At 34.6% G+C, this 21,531-nt stretch overlaps 1 pseudogene; it reads left to right on the top strand.

The window, feature by feature from the left end:
- The first annotated feature begins 20,533 nt into the window (after positions 1-20,533).
- On the top strand, positions 20,534-21,303 carry LOC149547966 (3-hydroxyisobutyryl-CoA hydrolase-like protein 5 pseudogene; annotated as a pseudogene).
- The last annotated feature ends 228 nt before the right edge of the window (positions 21,304-21,531 follow it).

The raw sequence follows: 21,531 nt of genomic DNA on the forward strand, positions 1-21,531 counted from the left end.
GAGCATTATTGATAGGAGAGAAAGAGAGACATATGGAATTGATAAATATGGGGATCATGAAGAGGCCACTAAGAAATAAGAAGAGCAATTTCTTGTAGACCAAAGACCCCTCTTGAAGGCTCTTAAGTCCATGGAAAGGAGAACCATGCATGATAAGTTGGATCTTCTTATCTATAATGGGAATATGGACCCTCATCTGGTAATGGACTAGATAGAATAATTTTCAATTTTCTTTGAAGGTGAAGATATTCCAAAAAATTAGAAGGAAAAAATAACAAAGTCCAAGTTAAAGGCAGCAACCATGACTTTTTAGAGTTTCAGAGGGTGAAGAACAAGAATAATATGATCTCATTATGGATTACAATAGTGGCATTGGTTAAGGAGGCCTATGCCCTAGAGGACTATGGTGTTCAACTCCATAAGAGGAAGTAAAATCTCAAACAAAAAGACATGGATCATTACACCTACACATAGGTGTTTTAGCAATTTTGCATGAAGGAAACAACAGCAAAGACTAAGGAGGAATAGTTGGAAAGATACATCAAGAGATTGAAGATATAAATCCAAGAAGAACTCAACTTAGATGCCCCTATTATAATAAATAAATACTACCAAGTGGAAATTGAGGTTTAGTAAAAGTTTAAGAAAAGGCATGAGCAGAATGGCAAAGGAATAGGCAACAACTAGAATTTAAGAGGAAGAGGGAACTCATGGGGAAGATGGAAATCCTCTAAGACTTTTTAACATAACCAAGAAGATAAGAAGCAAGGAGAATCAAGTTCAAGAGAAAATTGTAGAGGATGTAGACCTTTAGAAGGGGAAGATACGAAGGAAGAAAAAATGGAAACCTAAAGTGTTTCAATTACAATTAGTTAGGACATCATGCAAGTAGATTCCCTAAAAAGATGGGATCTAGAAAGGAAGGAGAAAGGAGAGCCCAATTAGTCAATGAAGATGCACAAAGTGTCAACTCTACATCAAAGGACCTTGATCTTGAGGAAGGAGTGTGCTTGATGATGAGACAAGCCTTGTTGCAAACACCACACCATAGAGGAAGAGCTTATTCAGAAAAAATTGCAAAATTCATGGAAAGGTATGTAAATTTCTTATTGATTCAAGTTATATAGAGAATCTAGTGGCTAATCAAATGGTGCAGCAAGTAGAATTGCAAAGGTTTCCTATTCCTTGTCCATTTTATATATCATTTCTTACAAAGGGGCAACAAACTTTAGTTAAGGAACAATCATGTGTAGAGTTTTCCATTGGTGACTAAAACGATAAATTTCTTTGTGATATAGCATAAATGGATTAGGTCATGGAAATATTATGTTGATGCAACACATAGTATAAGGGGAAAAAAGTATACCCTAGTTAAGGATGGTGTCACCTATACAATCAAACCTCTGCCTTGCCCTGAACTAGAGAAGGAGAATTTGGTAATAATCATTGGGGAGAAAAAAATGATTTAAACACTAGAAGAATCTGAGGAAGGGGGCTATGCATTGGTCTTAATGTCAAAATTACAATAGGAAAGGTAAACTCTAAGGGGAGTTTGAACAGTTCTTTAAACTTTAACCCATAAAACATTCACCACACATCCATCTCATAATTCAATAAGTAAACTAAAATACCATGTAAAGCATATACATCTAAAGTATGTAAACAAGTAAACATTCACACATATATGACACAAGATATAATTACCTAGAAACCCTCCAATGAGAAGGTAAAACTAGGGTGGGGATGACACCCACAAATCTTCACTACTATAGTTATAAAGTGTATCTAGTGAAGATTACAATGTTTGACTATGTAACATGATCTACCCTATGAAAGGTCTACCCTGTTAAAGGCTTACAATTAAGACTGTTAGGTCTCACCTTGTTAGAAGTGTGCCTAGTTAAAGGACTTCAACTCATAATTAAGTAAGCACCTTGTTAGAGGATCTCAATACAGCCTGTTAGGACTACTTTGTTAAGAGATTTAACTAATTCACCTATTAGAATGTCTCAGTAATGATTCTATAATTAGCACTCTATTGCTTGATGTCATATCACCTCTATCCTATTGTATACTCAATCCTTCTTGATTAGATGTCTCTCTGATGTCCACTATTTCCTCCCTCTATTCTCCTTTAACTAATTTTGTAATACAATTCAGATCATAATACCTTGGTCACGATGAATGTCATGTTTGTGCATACAAACTCTCCTTTTCTCTCTGATCATTCATTCATTCACTCATTAAAAAGTTTAGGGTTTTTCCTCCTTAAGAAGACCTAGGTGACTTGGGGTTAGGTATGAATCAACGGTTGTGATTCATCCATATTGCCACTTAAACCTTCTCTTCACCTAATTAGATGCATGTAATACATAGGGATTCTCACTTAAGTTTCATCCTTATCAACAAAATATCATAAATTAATCCTTATGTTGGCTCAAAAATGGTTTAAATAGTAGTTTGTGCCAATAAAAACAACTATGACAAAATTATGTTACTCGAAATCTAAAGTCCCTAGTGCTCGACACTAACTATGACTTCAATATTCTCACTCAACATATGAATGACTTGACATACACTGCTTGCTTGGATCCTAAATCACTTGACACATACTATCTGCTAGGCACATGAGTGTCTCAACACTCACTATTTACTTGACATGCCCTAACTTATATGTTATGCTCGACATATGTTACTTTCTCGACATGAACTAAGTAAATGACAAGTGTATAGACACTCACTTGTCAAAACCAAGCTGAGATTAACAATCTCCCCTTTGACATGAGTGTCAAAAACACTTGATCATACATTAACAATCTTATTCTTATGAGCATGTTGGTAAAAAAATTGTTCTTTTTATTTAACTCTTATATGCCCAAATTTGTGAATAGTATCTAGTTACAACAGTTGTAAATTTTCTTTACAAAAAACTAACCTTCCTCTGAATTATTAGGTACAACTCCCTATTGTATATTTGTGATGAATTATATTTGTTCCTAAATCTAAAGTAGGGTATGTTCTTAACTCAAGAATAGGAGAGGTAAATCGAGCCAGGCCTAAATAGTATCTAACTTAGGCAAGAAATGGTTTGAGAAGATTAATTAAGTTTATGAACTTACACATCTTATGATCTCATAAGGCTTAAAAATTCAATAGTGCATACTAACTAATACTAAAATGATTCATAAAGAAACTAATTACAGAGAGAGAAAGATTAACTTGAAAGAAAACACCTAAAGGATTTCTCTTGAACCTATGATGGAAATACTTATCATATTTAGTTTGTTGCCTCAAAATAGGGGAATGAAACTCTTTTCATTCCTTGTTTTAACTTGAATAAAAGAGAAAACATACAATTAACATTTAATAGAATCAAATAAAAAATAATTGACACAAAATATCATTCAATTGGCTCTGCAACATCAAGTATTTCACACCAAAAATTAGTCGACCCTTTGTTAATCTTTCATTCCAACACATATAGGATTACAAGATGACCATTATGAAGGAAGTTTAATTAGTTCATCTCCTTAAAAAAATGACAAATGGCAAGGAGCTAGTTTGTCCATTATAATGATTACATCAAAATATGAAAGAGGTAGAATATGAATCACTTCACCTTCTTTCCCTTTTCTGCTTTTAACCTATAAGCCTTAGCGAAAACAATAATTGGATTTAATTCTTCATGCCTATGAACATGTACATTAGTATAGCTTTAAAGCCATTTAGAATTCTCTCTAGAAAAATCTTTGACAACACTCAAACTGTCTTGTATTTCTTCCATGACCACATGAACACATCCGCCAAGTTTTTAGAGTTCAAAAACTCTGTTCTAGTGACCAAAAGCTATCTCTATCACACTATCTATAAAATTGGAGAAATTTGTCTACATGATAGTTACTCCAATGATTCCCAAGGTTTCCTTACCCACTAGTTTGTGAGCATGTATGCAAACCTCTCAAGAGTTCATAATCTCTATACTAATCCTTCTTCACTTTAGCTTCAATTTCCTGAAGCCCTTCCTCTCCTGCCATGATCATTTCAAATTTGAACTGCATGCTCTAAAGCCACTTGAATAAAGGCTCATCTCCTTTGGGAAAGATCTTTTCTTTGATAGCCTCCTTACTCTTCATGTGGATAATCATCTTCAACAAAGAGACACAATCCTAACTCTTAGTTTTTTTCATAGCCAAGGTGGCTCTATTTACTGAAATGTTATCTTTCTTTGTTTCTAGCCTCAATATAGAATTTCCAATTTGTTCTATAATGGAGATTCCCTCCAACTTGAGCTTCCCACTCCACTCTCTACCAATTTTCCCAAAGTGTTTGTCTTCTTGGAGCTGAGAGATGAGTGCTTCAACATCTGGAGTAGTAGGATCACTAGTAATAGGCATTCCAAAGATGCTCACCAATGGGGTGACTAATTTCCTAATGAAGTCATTTAGTTCTAGTATTTTTGCCTTCATCCTAACCTTTGACAATTTAAGGCTTTTTAGTTGTCCTTCAATTAGTTCATTTGTTGAGTTCCATAAGCCAAACTTGGTATCATGTCTAGCTTCTCGAGGTCTACCGAATGCAAAGTAAAATCGTCAGTAGACATATCCTCGATTCTTCCCTCTTTGGTAGGATTTTTTATCTCCATTTTTTAGATTTAGGGTATTTTCTGAGGATGGACAAGGTCTTTGGCTTCTTAACCTTACTCAATGTTGATCTAGAGTGGACAGCAAGAGATAAGGTATCCTTGTTGGGGGCACCTTCATCTTTCCTCTTTCTATTCCTATCTAGAGTATCCTCCAACCATGAATCAATTCCTATCACCTTGAAGGCCATTCTGAGGGAGTCTATGCTAAGAATCTTCCTCTTGATTGGAGTGATTTCTTTATAGTCGAAGAGAAGGGATTCTTTGGGGCTTGTGAAATGAGCTTTGAAGCATCTTGGCCTTTCTCCACCTCTAAAGTCTTCTTTATTTCTTTGTCTGATTTAGTAGACTTGCTATCACTACTTCATCCATCTCCTAAATTGACTACCTACACTTGAGGGCTACTTGGTAGGACAAGTGGAACACTTATAGATAGAACTGGGCTACTATGAGGTGAGAGGGCCAGAGTAACTACACCATCTTTTGGTTCCTCCACCAACTTCTTCTTAACTTTTTTGTTGGGTTCCAATCACTGGTAGAGAGTTTTCTTGGCAAATCTTAACCAAAGGAACATTTTTGTCGAGAGGTTGATGACCTCCACCTAATGGTTGAGTTAGTCCTTGATTGATAGCCAAGGCTACACCTGATGTGCCACCTTGAGAGTAGGAAGTTGTTGTAGCTATTGGAGAAGCTTGAGCAAGTGTGCTTTTACTTTGACTCCTTCTAGTTGTAGTCTATTTGACCCACTTCTTGCTCCTTTTGATAATTCAAGCCATCATGATATCTAGCTCTTCTCTCGCATCTTCATAATGTTCTAAGCATATCAATGTACCTCTCAGTTTGGTCAGATAGGTATTACTATAAATTTTCTAACCATCATCTTATATTCCTTCAACATTAATATTAACTTTATAAATATTCACTTGATCTGCTATTAGTCTAGAAAAAGTGATTAAAATTCTTGAACTCATCCTTGCAATCAGCCTAGTAGTCTTCAATGGTAGTGATGTGTTTAATTATACTTATAATCTGCAACACCTCCCTTGCATATCCATTCGAATCAAACATGGGTCTTAAGACTTCATACATCTCCAACTTATACTTCATTTAAAACACTTTTAACATGTTCTTTGCATCAAAATAGGACTCACAACTAAAATCTCCCACCTTCATAGGAAACTCATACCCTTTCTTCTTCAAACTCTCACTCAGCACGTTCACTTCGATTTCTTGCCGCATGATCTCGATCAACATGATCATATCACTAGGATACCTTGGGAGCTTCAAAGGGGAAGCCACGAAAAGATACAAGATGTAAATATGAAAAGGATGAGAATTAAATGAAGTAACTCCCAAATTGGCTAATGGTTACCATGGATTCAAAGCTGAATCTCCTCTCTGGACATCGTTGTAGCACCATATAAATTCTCATGGTGAATGCATCATTAACTCTTATATACTTTGGATAGCTATTTTCCAATTGTAAACATGGGTAGAACTCATAAGACTTCACATCATCAGGAAAATTTTCAACCCTTGGGAGGCCTAGCCATAATTGTAGAGAAGCTAACATGTAAATGAGGAAAGAGTACATATAGAATGTGTTGTAGAATTTTGTAGCACGAAGAGCGTTGGACAAAATCTCACTTACCTCATGAGCCCAATCAATATATTGGGTGTCAGAGTAGATGACTTGCACTAAAAAAAATTATTGTTCAATAATGTTTAAAGCTTCTATCTCACCTTTCAATCTGTGTAAGAGGACCAAGATGTTGGCAATCTCAAGTTTGATATTAGTACCAAATAGAGTCAGGAACCTTATTCTTGGCACTCTATGGTTTTTGGAACCATGACTGCATAATTTCCTTTCTCCAAATCGTCTTCTTCATAGAGAACTTGAAATGGCTCCTCTAAATGTCAAATCTAAAAATTCTTCCCATTTTAAACTCAAAGGAAATTTACCATAGTTTTCCTATCGATGGAGATCAACACTATGTCATCTGGCAATACAATTTGTTTGGTGTCCAGGTTGTAATGATTTATGCATTCATAGATTAATTATGGTGCCTGGAATGCAACAACAAAACCAGTTGCCTCAAATAGCTTGCATCCTTGGAGCTTCTCAATAATGGGATGGATTGGCTCCAACCTTACTCTCTTCTAAAAATATTGCATGTCATATAAATGAAGAGAAGTATCCATGAAATTCTGCAGTGAAGACTTAATTCCATTCAACCCATCGAAACCCACAAATCTAGTTGCTATTCTATTTGAAAATGAATTTTGAATCCAAAAAAAGAAAAGAATAAAAAATGAACAGATACTAGATTTTTGAAAAATTTATGCAAATTAACAAAATAATAGTTCAAGAAAGAGTGGTAGTTTGTGTAATTGTTCATGTTTCCATCTATATAGGTGCTACAATTCATTTGTTGATTTTTAGAATTTGCACCACATCAATGAATTGAAGGAGAGATATGTTGAAATAGTAAATGCATAGTTCTAATGAATATCTTAATGTCTTTTCACTATTTCCTTGCCCAAATGATAAATTTCTATCTTCCCATACTTACTTTCCCATTTTCCTTTAAGTTTTGGGAAGTTACCAATAGAGTACTCCATGAGAAAATATTTGTTGAGTTGAATTCCACTTAATAACTCTTCCCCACAATGGTTAGATTATTTCTATTATCATCTTGAGATGTTTTGCACATGAAATGTGACTCCAATCCACTTACAAACTTGATTTTCTTTAAAATTCAAGAAATTGTCCTTGTGGGTTGAAAACCTGCCGAGGAGAAGACAATTTCCATTACTTTGCCCAGGCTGTTTTACTTTACCTTAAGACTATTGTTTTCTTTGGGTTGAGAAATGTCTAAACAGAGTGCAAAAATTCATTAGGGACTCACATTTTGTTTCCTTTCCTTCATAATTGCCTTTTGCAGAAAGCATACTTCATGGGTTGAAAACCCACCAAGGAGAAGTTGGTTTTGAGTTTTTTTCCTGGAATGATTATGAGAGTTGTGACAAATCCTATATTTTTCCTAAGGTAGATAATCATAAAGGGAACATGAATTTTCCATACATCATCTTATTATTTTCTTACTTTGATCCAAATGCATCATTTGGTGCTCTTCATGGGTTGAAAACTCACCGAGGAGAAGACAAAGTCTAGATTTCTGCAAGCTTCTGTTCTTATTGAAAAATGATAGACCGCAAGCAGATATAACTTTTTAAATGATCTTTGTATGAGAAACATGAATCTCCATCAGATTAGGTACTAAGCTACCCATACAATCCCTTCACAAAAGGAGAACCACCTGACTATGAAATGTGGAGAAGGGAAAATGAGAAATTTGATGAAGACTCTTTCCACCTAAGGGGCTTAGACCTAGACTCAAAGACAAAAAGGAAATCACTAAGACACAAGTAATCACTTTTACTACTCAGGTAGAGGATGAAAAGTGGGGCAACAGAGCATAACATAGATGTATATTCAACTTTTATACAAAATTTCAAAAATATCAAAATTTTGCAACATGACTTATACCTCAAAATCGTATAACTCCCCTTGAGTTCTTTGATCTGTTCTATACTATACTTTGTATCAAAATCTTTCTCCTAGTGAGTGAATTTGCATCAACTAATACTCTTTCTCTATTTTCTATCTGAACTTATTTTTGCATTTTATTGTTCTCTTATTCCTTCTTGTGTTCTTACCCACCCTTTGGATTGATATCTTTTTGTTTGCTTGCTTGCTCTCCCACTTTCTTGTACTCCCCCATTCTCTTAGTCCCCCTTTTTGACACTAATGTCAATGGGTTATACATTAATAGTGTATTTTTCACAAAAGGATTTATGGACCTCAAGTATAATTTTAAGAGTGGCATCCCAATTATCACAAGCTACCTCCAAAGACTTAATTTGGATGGCCAGCTCAGCAACAAGGTGGACTAAGCCATCTAATGTAGAAATATTGGGGTCTTTCTTCATAAGTTTTTTTTCATAGCCTAGCTCCTTGTGTAAAATCTCCATGTGAGAAGTCAATGTTGATTGAATGTTGATTAGTTTAGTCCTTATATTAGCTTCATCTGCTTGTAATGATGCTAAATGATTCTGGAATTGCAATAGGGTGGTAACGTGTTTGTCACTTTGAGTTGGAGACTTGGGAAATGTTGCATAAGATGACTATATTTAGCTCTCCAAACTCAGGATGTGGTTCCTTATCTCTTGTGTGAAGAGTGTGGGATTACACACTTTGGTGTATGGAGATAAAATATTCTCTAGTACCTTTTTCACACAATCTATCTTAGTTGCCAATGCAACCTATGTTAGTGAAATATCATTGGATATCTTCTCATTTACCTTGTTTTCAAACTTCTTTTTAGACCATTCTAATAGTTTGACATTAGTATCTAGGTCTTTGTCACTTACTCTTTCCATTATATTGGTCAACTATTCAATGATTGGCTTTGTTTCATATGGAGTAGGTAGACTAAATGCATCTAAGAAAATATCTTTGATATCAATCAAAGCTTGCTTCTTCTTATGCTCCCTTTTGAGAAATTCTTGATGTTTCTTCCTTGCTAGGGCCTCTTGTAGCATACCCATCTGCTCAATTGTTATTGCAGCATAATCAAATGTTGGCAATATAATCTCTTCATCTAGGCTAACATCTCCATAAGTAATTACCTCTTCTACCTTAGATGATCTAGGACTTGGCACTAAGAATTAAAATGGTGTAGTATCAGTGCTCGGCCTCTGAAGAGTTTGACTGGAAGGAGTACCAGATTCTGGTAATGTCACCAATGCTTGAATAGCTACTAGCTCCTTTGGCTTGGGTGTCAACCTTATCTCTTTAGACTTGTCCTTTTTTACCTCTGTGGTTTCAGTTGCACCTTGATCTTGTGTTGGAAGTGTAGGTGTATCTACCTGACTTGTTTGGCATTGTGTCCCATCATTTACCAGTGTTTCCACCTTGTCTTCTCCAACCATCTCAACCTTGTGTCTTTCAGTTTCTTGTTCATTTCCTTAGAGTAAAGTGTCTATTATGAGTGTACTGATAGTGAAACCTATTGTCTCCTTCCTTTGATATAAAATTATGGGTTGTGAAGGTTGTACACTTGTGACTTGAGGAGTGATGATAGGTGTTTCTTGTGTTTTCACTTCCTTCTCTGCAGTTATAGTCTCTGACTTCTAGATTTCATCTACACTCGGCAGTACAAGGTTGTCACATAATTTGGCCTAGAGAGTAGACTAGATAAGTATCCTTTTAAAATCTTCCTTTGTAAGGTGATTTATTTTCTGAGAAGAAGTATCAGAAACATCCTTTACTTTGATAGTTTTAGTATTATCACTTATTACCTATGGAGGGTTGGCACTCAACATTTGTGTAACTTGCACACTCTTCTAGTTATTGTTCTTCCTTATCTGGTGCCTAATTATCAATATTCATTTTAGTGCCTCCCTCAACAACTGTGCCTTGTTCATTATTATCTTCTTCATCTTCTCCTAACTCAATAGGTTTCTAGTCATCTTCCTTTGATGTTGTCAGTCCATATGTTAACTTCCACATTTGTTTAGACTTCTTCACAACATCCTTTACATTATTCTATAATATGCTAAATGCCCTATACTTAGGTACAAATCTTATAGCATATTTCTTAATGGCTTTAGACATTTTAGCCTTACTAAGTTTTGGCATAACTTGAGCAAGGGATGTCTCCCTAATTTGTCTTTGAGTTCTCAAACAATAGTGCCATTTTTGCTCAACTCTATCATATAAACTCTTATGTATGGAGTTGGCAATTTCTAGAGGAGCCATTTTAAATGTAGCCATCATGGCATATATTTCCTCCTCTACTTGATTCCTCTCAATCTTTCCAAGATTATCAAACTCAATGTGAGAGAAACCTAATAAATCAACATTATTTCTAACATTCTCACATAAATAGTCTAGATCTGAGGAGGGACTATGACTAACCACTTGGAATTGGTTGTTCTCATCTGATTCAATCATCTCCTCATCAATTTTAGCTTGGGCAACATACTTCCTCCTTAGTCTCTTCTATGCTCTAGCTTCCTTCTCTTTAGACTTGGTTACCTCTTTAGCCTTCTATGTAGTGGCTCTTGTACTAGCCCTTTTGGTAGGTGTTGTAGGTTTGGGCTGATTAGGTTTTGCAACCTTCTTTGGTTTTCTCACTGCTTGAGTCTTTTCCTTTCTTTTCTTCATATGAGTGGTAATAGATGCTTCACTAACTTCTTCTTCCTCGGCACCTTCTATAGTTTCTACCTCCTCTTCTTGTTGATCTTCTCCCTAAGCTTGTGTCAGTGTCAATGGTGCTTGAGCCTATGGGTCTTCTTCTTCTTCTTCTTCTTCTTCTTCCTCAACTCCCTCACCCAATTTTTCTTTCAATTTCTTCACCAATTTTTTATTCTTTCTCATCACTAAAGTAGTCTTCAACTCCATAGTGATCTTTGATTTAGCCAAGTCATAATTACCAAATGCTTTGACTTCCTTATCCACTTCTTCTACAAGTAATGTTGTGATTGTTGTCATTGCTAATTAACTAAACATTCAAAAACTCTTTTCCCTCTACACCTTTCACTTAAGAAGAACTAGATGCCATTACATGTATTTATGGTTTGCAAAATTTGAAATTGCATAGCTCGACACATGGTAAATACCTTATAAATCTTGTTGAAATGGTGTCAAACAGCCATTCAAATCTCTTGTAAATTCTCAAATTAAATTCTCTAAATCACCTTTAGGTCTTCATGTTCTTTCTCAAATTCAAATGTTGTTAAATGAGAAAAAATTGATCAAATAGCCCTTTAAAACACTACATTTAATGCTAAGTCCTTACACAGTTGTAAGCTCAACATCAATAGAATTGTTGTCTCACTTGACATCCATGTGTCTTTCCATATGCTTGAAAACCACTATGAGCTCGGCCTCAACTAACCAATTTTTTAAGCTTGCCTTCAACCAACACTTTTCTCAACAACCATATGAAACTTTTTCATGCTCAAAAATAACATGAAAAACTAACAAAACTTAAAGATTTATCCTTGATTTCTAACAACAATTTTCATCTTTATTCATGCATATGTAATCTTTTCAAAACTAAATCCTTGGAACTGGTGCATGGTATATCTCTTAAATATTAGTCCCGCATACCTCTTGATTGCTTAATTTGATGAGGTGTGATCACCTGACCCATTGGGTGAAGTGATCCCATCTACACTTGATGTGTTGCAATCTTCCTTTCTCTTCCATGTCTTTTTCACCTCATCTCTGACATTTTCAACATCTGTCTTGCCTTTACCTTGTTGGGCAATATCTACTAATGTGACTATTTTTCAAATAGATAAAACATGTGGTTTGACTCAACCACCTTTTCTAATCACTTCTAAAATGTGTTCTAATGTAGTTCTCAAGAATATTTCCATACTCTTGACAATAGTGACAACTATACCTTATATTATAATCCCAAGTATAAGAGTTGTCATTGTTCTTTACCTTTATTTTCTTATTTAATGACCACTTGGGTTTGGATCTACACTCAAAAGCTCTATGTCCATACTTATGATAGTTATTACAATGTCCTTCAAATCTTTGAGTGTGCATGGTCTTAGTTCTACATTCATATGCTTGATGACCTTGTTTGTTGCACTTATGGCAGTGACCCATTTTCTTTTTCTTAACATTCTTTATCTTGCACACATTAGCAGTATGCCCTATTTTTCCACAATTATGACAAGTAGGTTTGGAGTTCTTACCTTTGTTACTTCTCTCTTCAGCACATTTGGATGATTCTCCTTCTTTAGTACTGGTGTATCCCAGTCTAGATGTATCATTGTTAGATCTAGGAGATCTCATTAATTGTTCAAAGTACTTGATGGCTTCATTTGGTTTATTGAAACTTTCAACAAACTCCTTTTCCCTTTTTAGATCATTGCTTAATTGTTTATTCTACAACTTTAGTGTTGTGATCTCAATGTCCTTGCTATTTATTTCATGATTAGCAATCATGACTTGATTTATTGTTTCTAATTGCATGTGAGCAATCCTATTTACTTCTTATGTTTTCTCTTCCAATCTACTAATCAAAACTCTTTTTTCATCTTCAATGCTGACTTTGTCTTTCATAGCTTTATTTTTCTATTTTGTCACCTCACATAGTAATATGGCTTGTGATTCTTGGTCTCTCTTATGATTTCTGACCTCTTCGGCTAGGGTTATATTATTTTCCATTAGATCTACAATTGCTACATCAAATTCATTAGATTTTTCATTAGAAAATAGTTTAGTAGTGACCATCTCTTGGTACTGTGTATCATTCTCCTCAATAGCAATTTCTTTCCTTCTTCTTAATGATTTCTTTAGATCTTCTCTTTCTTCATTCAACTGATGTAGAATGAGTTGTATTTCAATTTCCTAGTTCTCAATAGCTTTTCCCAACTTATAGACTTCCATTTCCAAGATCTTTCCTCAAAGTTGCAATGCTTCACTTTCAGAGAACTAGGCTCTAATACCAATTGTTGTATTACAATAGGAAAGGTAAACTCTAAGAGGAGGGGAGTTAATAGTGATTTAAATTTTAACCCATAAAAAATTCATCACACATCCATCTCATAATTAAATAAGTAAATTGAAATACCATGTAAAGCATATACATCTAAAGTATGTAAACAAGTAAGCATTCACACATATATGACACAAGATATGATTACCTAGAAACCCTCCACTTAGAAGGTAAAACTGGGTGGGGATGACACCCTCAAATCTTCACTACTACAGTAATAAAGTGTATCCATTGAAGGTTCCAATTTTTGACCATGAAACATGATCTACCATGTGAAATGCCTGCCCTATTAAAGGCTTTAAATGACTGCTAGGTCTCACCCTATTAAAGTATTTCAACACCCTGTTAGAAGTGTGCCTAGTTAAAGGACTTCAACTCATAATTAAGTAAGCACCTTGTTAGAGGATTTTAATACAGCCTATTAGGACTACTCTATTAAGAGATTTAACTAATTTTCCTATTATAATGTCTCAGCAATGATCTTGTGATTAGTCCTCTCTTGCTTGATGTCAAATCACCTCTATCCTATTGTGTACTTGATCCTTCTTGATCATGTGTCTCTTTGTTGTCCATTGTTTCCTCCCTCTATTCTCCTTTAACTGATCCTACAATACAATTTAGATCATAATACCTTGGTCACCATGAATGTCCTATTTGTGCATACAAATTCTCCTTCTCTCTCTAATCATTCATTCATTCCCTCATAAAATTTTTTTGGGTTTGTCCTCCTTAAGAAGACCTAGGTGACTTAGGATTAGGTGTGAATCAATGACTATGATTCATCCATATTGCTACTTAAACCTTCCCTTTACCTGATTGGATGCATGTAATATATAGGGATTCCCACTTAAGATTCATCCTTATCAACAAACAAGTATGATAAAAATGTGTTACTTGGCATCTGAAGTCCCTAGTGCTTAGCACTAAGTATGACTTCAATACTATCACTCGGCATCTAAATGACTTAGCATGCACTCCTTGCTCGGTACTTGAGTGACTCGGCACATGTGTGTCTCAACACTCACTATTTACTTGGCATGCCCTAACTTATATATTGTGCTTGGCATATGTTACTTGTTCTACATGAAGTAAGTAAATGAATTAAGTATATAGGCACTCACTTTTCAAAATAAATCTGAGATTAACACTTAAGACACAGAGAAGAAATAGTAGTAGATAAAAAGATAACAATCCTTAGAGAATTTCATTTTTTTATGCATATCCTATTGTAGTCACAAATGATCTACCCTCATCCCTCCCACCCTTAAGGGATATTAAGCATCAAATAAATATTGTGCATGGAGCCTCCCTAACTAATAAGGCACCATACAAGATGACCCCTTCCCAAAATGCAAAAATATCGAGGCAAGTACATGAATTTCTAAGAAAGGGTTTGATTCAAAAGAGCATGAGCCCTTGTGCAATCTCATCAATCCTAGCCCCAAAGAAGGATTGAAAATGGATACTTTGTACTACTAGTAGGACCATCAATAAAATTACAATTAAATATAGGTTCCTAATCCCAAGGATAGAATATTTTCTTGATCAACTTGGAAATGCTTTCTACTTCTCTAAAATTGACTTGAAATCATGCTACCACCATATCATAATAAAGCCAGGAGATGAATGAAAAATGACATTCAAGACAATAGAGGGGTTATATAAATGGCTTGTAATGGAATTTTACCTAACTAACTCTCCAAGAACCTTTATGAGGTTAATGAATGAAATTTTTGAGGAATATAATGTTAAGTTAATAGTTGTTTACCTTGATGACATCTTAATTTACAATAGCAACAAGGAGGAACACATCATGCACTTGGAATTTTTCATCAAAGTATTGCATAAACATAAATTACTCATCAATATGGAGAAAGGTGTCTTTATGTAGGAGGAGCTCACACTATTTAGATTTGTAATCTCTAAGGGTAGACTCAAATATGGGCCCTTAAAATGTAGTAGCTATAATCAATTGGCCACCCCCTAAAAATCAAGGTGATGCAAGAAGCTTTCATGTCTTACAAATTTTTTATAGGAAATGTATTAAAAATTTCAATCATGTGTGCACACCTATACTTTATACAATTAAAGGTGGAATAAAATCAAAATTTGTTTGGACTAAAGAGGCTAATGATGTTTTTGAATATTTGAAGACTAGGGTAGCCCAATACTCCATACTTTCCCTCCCTAATCTCCATAAGGTATTCATTATGGAAGATGATACAAGAAATGTAGAAATTGGGGTTTTTCTATGCCAAGATGGTAGGCATGTGGCATCTTTCTTAGAAAAACTCAATGATGCAAAGAAAAGATACTCAACCTATGATCTAGAGCTATATGCAATGGTCCAAGCCCTGAGAAAATGAAGACATTATCTCCTACCAAAATTATTTATGGTATATAGATAACCATGCATTAAGTTACCTCAACTCTCAAGACCAACTCAATGTCAAACACGTCAAAGGAATGGAACAAGTGTAGGCTTATGCATTCATGTTAAAGAATAAAAAGGGAAACAAGACAACAAAGTAGTTGATGCATTAAGCATAAGGGCTGGATTAATACAAGATAGATAACTATAAAACATAGGGATTGATGCCTTAAAGGATCTATATGTAGCAAAAAAAGACTTTGGTGAAGCCTATGTGGTAAGCACAAAATTCCTTGATAAATATCACACTAATTTTTCATAATTTCTTGTAGAAGATGGTCTGTTAAATAAAGAGGGATAGTTATACATCCCAAAATGTTCCATAAGAGAAAAAATAGTGAATGAAAAACATTGTGGGGGCATGTGTGGTCACCTTGGATAGAATAGACATTAGAGTTAGTAAGGAGGAACTATTTTTGGCCCAAAATGTAGAATGGTGTGAAAAAACTTGTTGAGATCTATACACTATTTTCCAAAAAGGCATGGGTACATCCACCAATCAAGTCCTTTGTTAGACTTTATCCATTCCATCCAGACCTTGGGAAGAAATCTCCATGAATTTTGTAATGGGACTTCCTAGAACAAAACAAGGGTATGACAAAATCTTTGTAGTTGTGGACAAATTTAGCAAAATGGCACATTTCATACCCTATAAGACAACCCATGATGTATCCCACATTTCCCAACTATTCTTCAATGAAATTGTCAATACTTATGGTTTACCATAGTCAATTGTTTCAGATAGAGATGCAAAATCCCAAGGTCATTTTTTGAGAACCCTATGGAAAAAAATCCAATTTAGCTCTATCTACCATCCCCAAGTAGATGGTCAAATTGAAGTGGTGAATAGATCATTCAAAAATCTACTAAGATGCCTTACAAATAAATATGCAAAAATTTGATGAGGGTTGATCCCCTTAATACCATAACCACATAATAGAAACAAAGAAATAACAACAATTAGCAAGAACAAAATATGGGCTTCTTATTATCATCACAAATACAAAATTATATAATTCAAAATTACAATAAGCTAACCCACACAGGCACCTTTCTTATAGTAATCTACAAGACAAAGATATGAACTATCACACAAAGGTTTCCTAGACAATGTTCAGTCATTTCTTAAATAAGAAATTGTATGCCTCCCAGGAAGGTTCTAGACACTCAAACTTAATACCTAGGGCTGATACACCTTAACAATATATATAGTCAGCCAAATACACTTTCACATTTATTTTGGAATTTTTTATCAGCCCAAGTTTAGAAGGCCATAACTTTCAAACCGTTGCTCTAATGGATATTATAGCCACTTTTAAGAATCCTTGGCTTTTGATCTATAGGCTTGGATCCATGCAAGCACTCATCCCTCAATTATTGGGCCTCATCTAGCACATTTAGGCTTTCAATGGTGAGCCTAAAGTTGTTATACTAAAATTGCACACCAAAACTCTGCAACAAATCCATGAATACTCATGATATGACACTGAGCCTCAACTAGTAGGCTGATATATCCAAGATGAACATCCACATGAAGAAGAGTAGTCCGTGCACCATATTGAACAAAATTGGTGAAAATTCTTATAAAGTAACCTTACCACCAATAGTTGTCATTTGTCTTATTTTTAACATCTCTAACCTTACTCATTTTAAGGGAAACTTAGATGTTATAGGTGAATCACAAGATGGAGATACTACTCAAGAAGGTTAGGTCAAAGACCTACCCCTCATCCAACCAGTTTAGTTGGACAAGATACTTGACTCCAAGGTTCTCAAGAAAACTAGGAAGAACACCTATCTACAATACTTTATTAAATGGAAAGGATTTCCTAACATTGATGCAACTTGAATGATAGAACAAGATATTATCAAACATGGCTCCATAGTAGCAGAGTTAGGCTCAAATGGGAAGTTCGATTTTAATCATCATAGGAAGTATGGTACAGGAGCACCATGATAAATCTTTATTGGTTCTAACATGCCTAAAGGTCTCCTTAATCATGTTTGAGTAGTTTGTGTTATTAACATTCTAAGATGTTGCTATGAGATCCATTTGTAACTCTCATTTCCAAGTTAGTGGCCATATAAACCACTTGGTCAACTATGGTCAAATGGTCAAAATTTGAGTGGTATGTCTTGATTAGCTGTCCTTAGGTTTTATTTAGTCATTTTGGTCCATTTGGAACCATAAATCATGTGTACAATAAAAGTTATACATTCGGAGAAAAATTTGTTAAAGTTGCACAAATTTTCCTAAGCAACTATTGATAAATCAATTATAATAGTTCTCCCAATGGTCACAAAATTTGAAAATTAGTACAAACTATTTTGGAAGGTCTTCAAATAGCCCTTTAGAAGATAATAAGATGTACTTTTTCTTTCAAAATCAATAAAATATAAACAATTTTCATGTAAATTTGAATTTTTTTTGTTTTGTATAGATCCATGGTGTCTTGAGACCTACTGAGGAAGATAGGGAAAAAAATTATATTTCATTTGAAACTAGTCTGATCCCTTGATACCCTAGGAGAAAGAAGATTAAACCAATTTTGTAGACAAAGGTCTTAAACCCTAGGTTACTTACAATTTTGTAAACAAATGCCATTTTCTCATGTTTTACCTGGTGGAAAACTCTAAAATTTGATGAAATGGGGATTGGAATATGTACTACAAGACGTTTTTGTTCATTTTCTTGGAGATAGTTAGTGTGTGGTAGTTTGAAGAAAATTAAGGTTGACATCTCTATGTGGCAACCATCAATTTTTTAGGAAAGCCAATGATTGAGACACTTTGGGGTTGAACCAAAAGTTCAAATCCTATATTTCCTTTATTCTCAACATTCTCAACATGTTTGCGGTATTGGCAAAGTAATTTTGTGCATTTTTTAGTACTTCCTTTGTTAAGTAGGCCTAATTAGGTCTTCTAGGCCTCGAAACTAGTCAGCATTTTACTAGTCCCTTGAGCAATCAAGACCTGAGAATTGGGGGTTCAAAATAACCTAGAAAAGGGTATATGGAAATATGTTTAGCTAATTACCTATTTTGGAAAAATTATGAGTTGTGGTTCTAAAACTAAGATAGGAGGGCTAGTAGGAAATGAAGGCCTTAATGAAAGAAGTATCAATTGTTGATGACTTAATGGAATTTTGACCATTGAAGAATGTTAATAGAGTCCCAAATAAGATGAATCCAAATTGGTTCAACCCAAGTCAAAGTCCTCATCTTATTTTGAAAATGTGCCAAGTATATGTGTAATTGGGCCTAGTTGTTAGGCCTACTAGGGGGGTCTACAAGAAGGATCAAAAGATAAGGTTGTATAAGGTCTTTTGGGTCCCAAAGATATGTGGAATGAAGATTTTTTTAAAGGTAGGATTCCTTGGTTAGAGTCTTGAGTCAAGAACTTGGGGAGTGAAGCCTCTTAGGAGGGGAATTGTTTGCAATGGTGGGATCCCACAAAGGAACTTCAACTACCAATTAGTGTTGACTCAAATTGTGTTCCAAGGGCTTTACATCAAAAAATCATGAAGATGTGAAGTTAAAATAAAATGTATATGCCCTAGAATACTAGCTATACTTGTCATACATTGGGTAGAAAGAAACAATACACATTTTGTGGCTCAATAGTAGTGTGTCTTAGATTTGAGACATGTGAGTGATGTTCATTCATCAAATCTTTGAACTATATTGCCTATTTCAGTATCAGCTCTAAAGAGACTTATGAGTCTAAGGTCACTTCAAACTCAGCTTTATTATCTTGGTAAAGAGGGGAAGGCACCAACAAAATATGGGCAAAATGTCAATATGGGGGAAGCAAAATAAAAATGAGGTCATGTTATCTTACAATAGTGATCTAAACATGGTCAACTCCATGGTTATTAAAGTTAATAATATGTATGTATGTATCTATGTATATATGTATGTATGTATGTATATCTATATATATATAGTAAGAATGGGAATCAAAATCGAGTAGAGACAACTCTACCTAACATATGCACATGATTGTAAGCCTACAATGGGAGGGTCACTATGTAAATTGTGGGTTAGGCATACAAATTAACTAGCTGAATTAAAAGGGATGAATTGAATATGAAACATGAAAATAAACTATCTAACAAATTATCAACACAACGATTGAATTTGAATAGGAAAGCCCCAAAAATGCCCCAAGCTTTGATCAAAGAAGGAAATACTTCCATATTTTCCAAAATAATTTGGCAGTCCAAACTTCTAGAGCATCCTCCACAACTAATAATTTTACAAAACTCAATGTTGAGCCTGTCGACAACACTCAAATTGGGAACCCTCAAAATTGGTCAAAGTTGTCATTTATGGTAGAAAATTTTAAGTTATTTTCTCAACTAGGAAGAACATAGAAGATAGTTGTGAACTTCTTGACAAAATGCCTAAAAGATGGTAAAACAAATGTGCATGTCAAGGGAAAGATAGAATGCTCATAGTTTATAGCTCTAAACACATGTATACTCTAGCATAATAGATGGAACACGGGCTATTAGAATAAGCATTGGAAATAATGGTTCAATTACTAAAATAACATATCATGGTCAAGAAACTCATGAAATAAAATGCCACCCTTCATAATGGATAAAGCTCACCAAAAATGATGAATGGTGATTTGAACTAGAACCTTGATTCTAATGTTGCTTACATAATAGGAGATTGTAGATTGGGTTTTGTTTTATTGATGATTTTGCAAAGTCAATGCCAATAACTTGTGTGTGATATTCTTTGTGCTACCCCTGAGGTTGCATCTATTGATGGTGTTGTATAAATGGAAAGACTTGCAAGAAAGATCTCTACAAATAAATCTTGGGATAGGTGAGTCTTTGGAATTTTGATTTTTTGGAAGGCTTACATGGAACCTATAAGTGGAGAGAACATTTTTGGTCACACTCAAAAACATGGTATGTTGAATGAAGAGATAAGTTATGTAAGACTTATAACTCTAGAAGTGGTAAAGTAATTAGTTGTGCTCTATGAAAAGTTGGAAAAAGTGGATGATGTTGAGATCATAATTATGAAGGGAGTTGGTCAAGCTTTTTGTGCTCGAGGAGAGTTGAGGATTTTTTATCATGGAAAGGAAAAGAAACCTATAATTGAATTTGTTTACAAAATATATTGTCTTGTATATCACATTCACACATACAAGAAAGTTCTAGTGGTAATTGTCCATGCAACTATAATGGGGGAGGTGCAATTCTAATAGTTTTGTCTGTGTTTATAGTTTTCGTGTAGAGAAAGTTGTATTGGTAATACCTGAGGTTGAGCTAGAGTTTCACATTGATGCTAGTCTCTCATGCATTCTTTCATATCTTCCAGCACATCTTGGGGAGTATTTAGTTATCAATTGGTCTTGGCAGACATCATGTTCCATCTGAGAAATTGTTAGAACCAAAGAAGTGCTCAATCAATTTGAAATCTAGAGATAAAAGCATCATCAGAACAACCATTGAGGATTTTTTCAATTGAAGTCTAGCCTAGAAAGAAAGCATTCTACATAATCATTCATTGATTGACAAGTACTTTTTCAAGGACAATGTCATGGAGATCATGGAGTCATTAATTGAAGAGGGAAACATAGAGGGAAATAAAATTCCTAATGGAATTCAAAGCTCATGGATGTGAGATAAAGAAGCATTAAGCATTTCTATAATTGGTAAACCTATTAGAAATAATGTTTATTAGGAGTTCTCATGGTCATGGTTATGAGCACAATTCAAAGAGAAGTCGTAGACTTTGTCTAATAATTTTACATCATAGGCATTTCCCTATATGAGAAGGAGAACCTCAAATAGGAGATCAACAACTGGATTTTTAGCATAGACATGGATGACCATGTAATTCATTTCAGCC

Source organism: Cupressus sempervirens, chromosome 7 (assembly GCF_028749045.1).
Source record: "Cupressus sempervirens isolate cs-2001-9-10 chromosome 7, ASM2874904v1, whole genome shotgun sequence".
In the NCBI taxonomy this organism is placed as follows: Eukaryota; Viridiplantae; Streptophyta; class Pinopsida; order Cupressales; family Cupressaceae; genus Cupressus; species Cupressus sempervirens.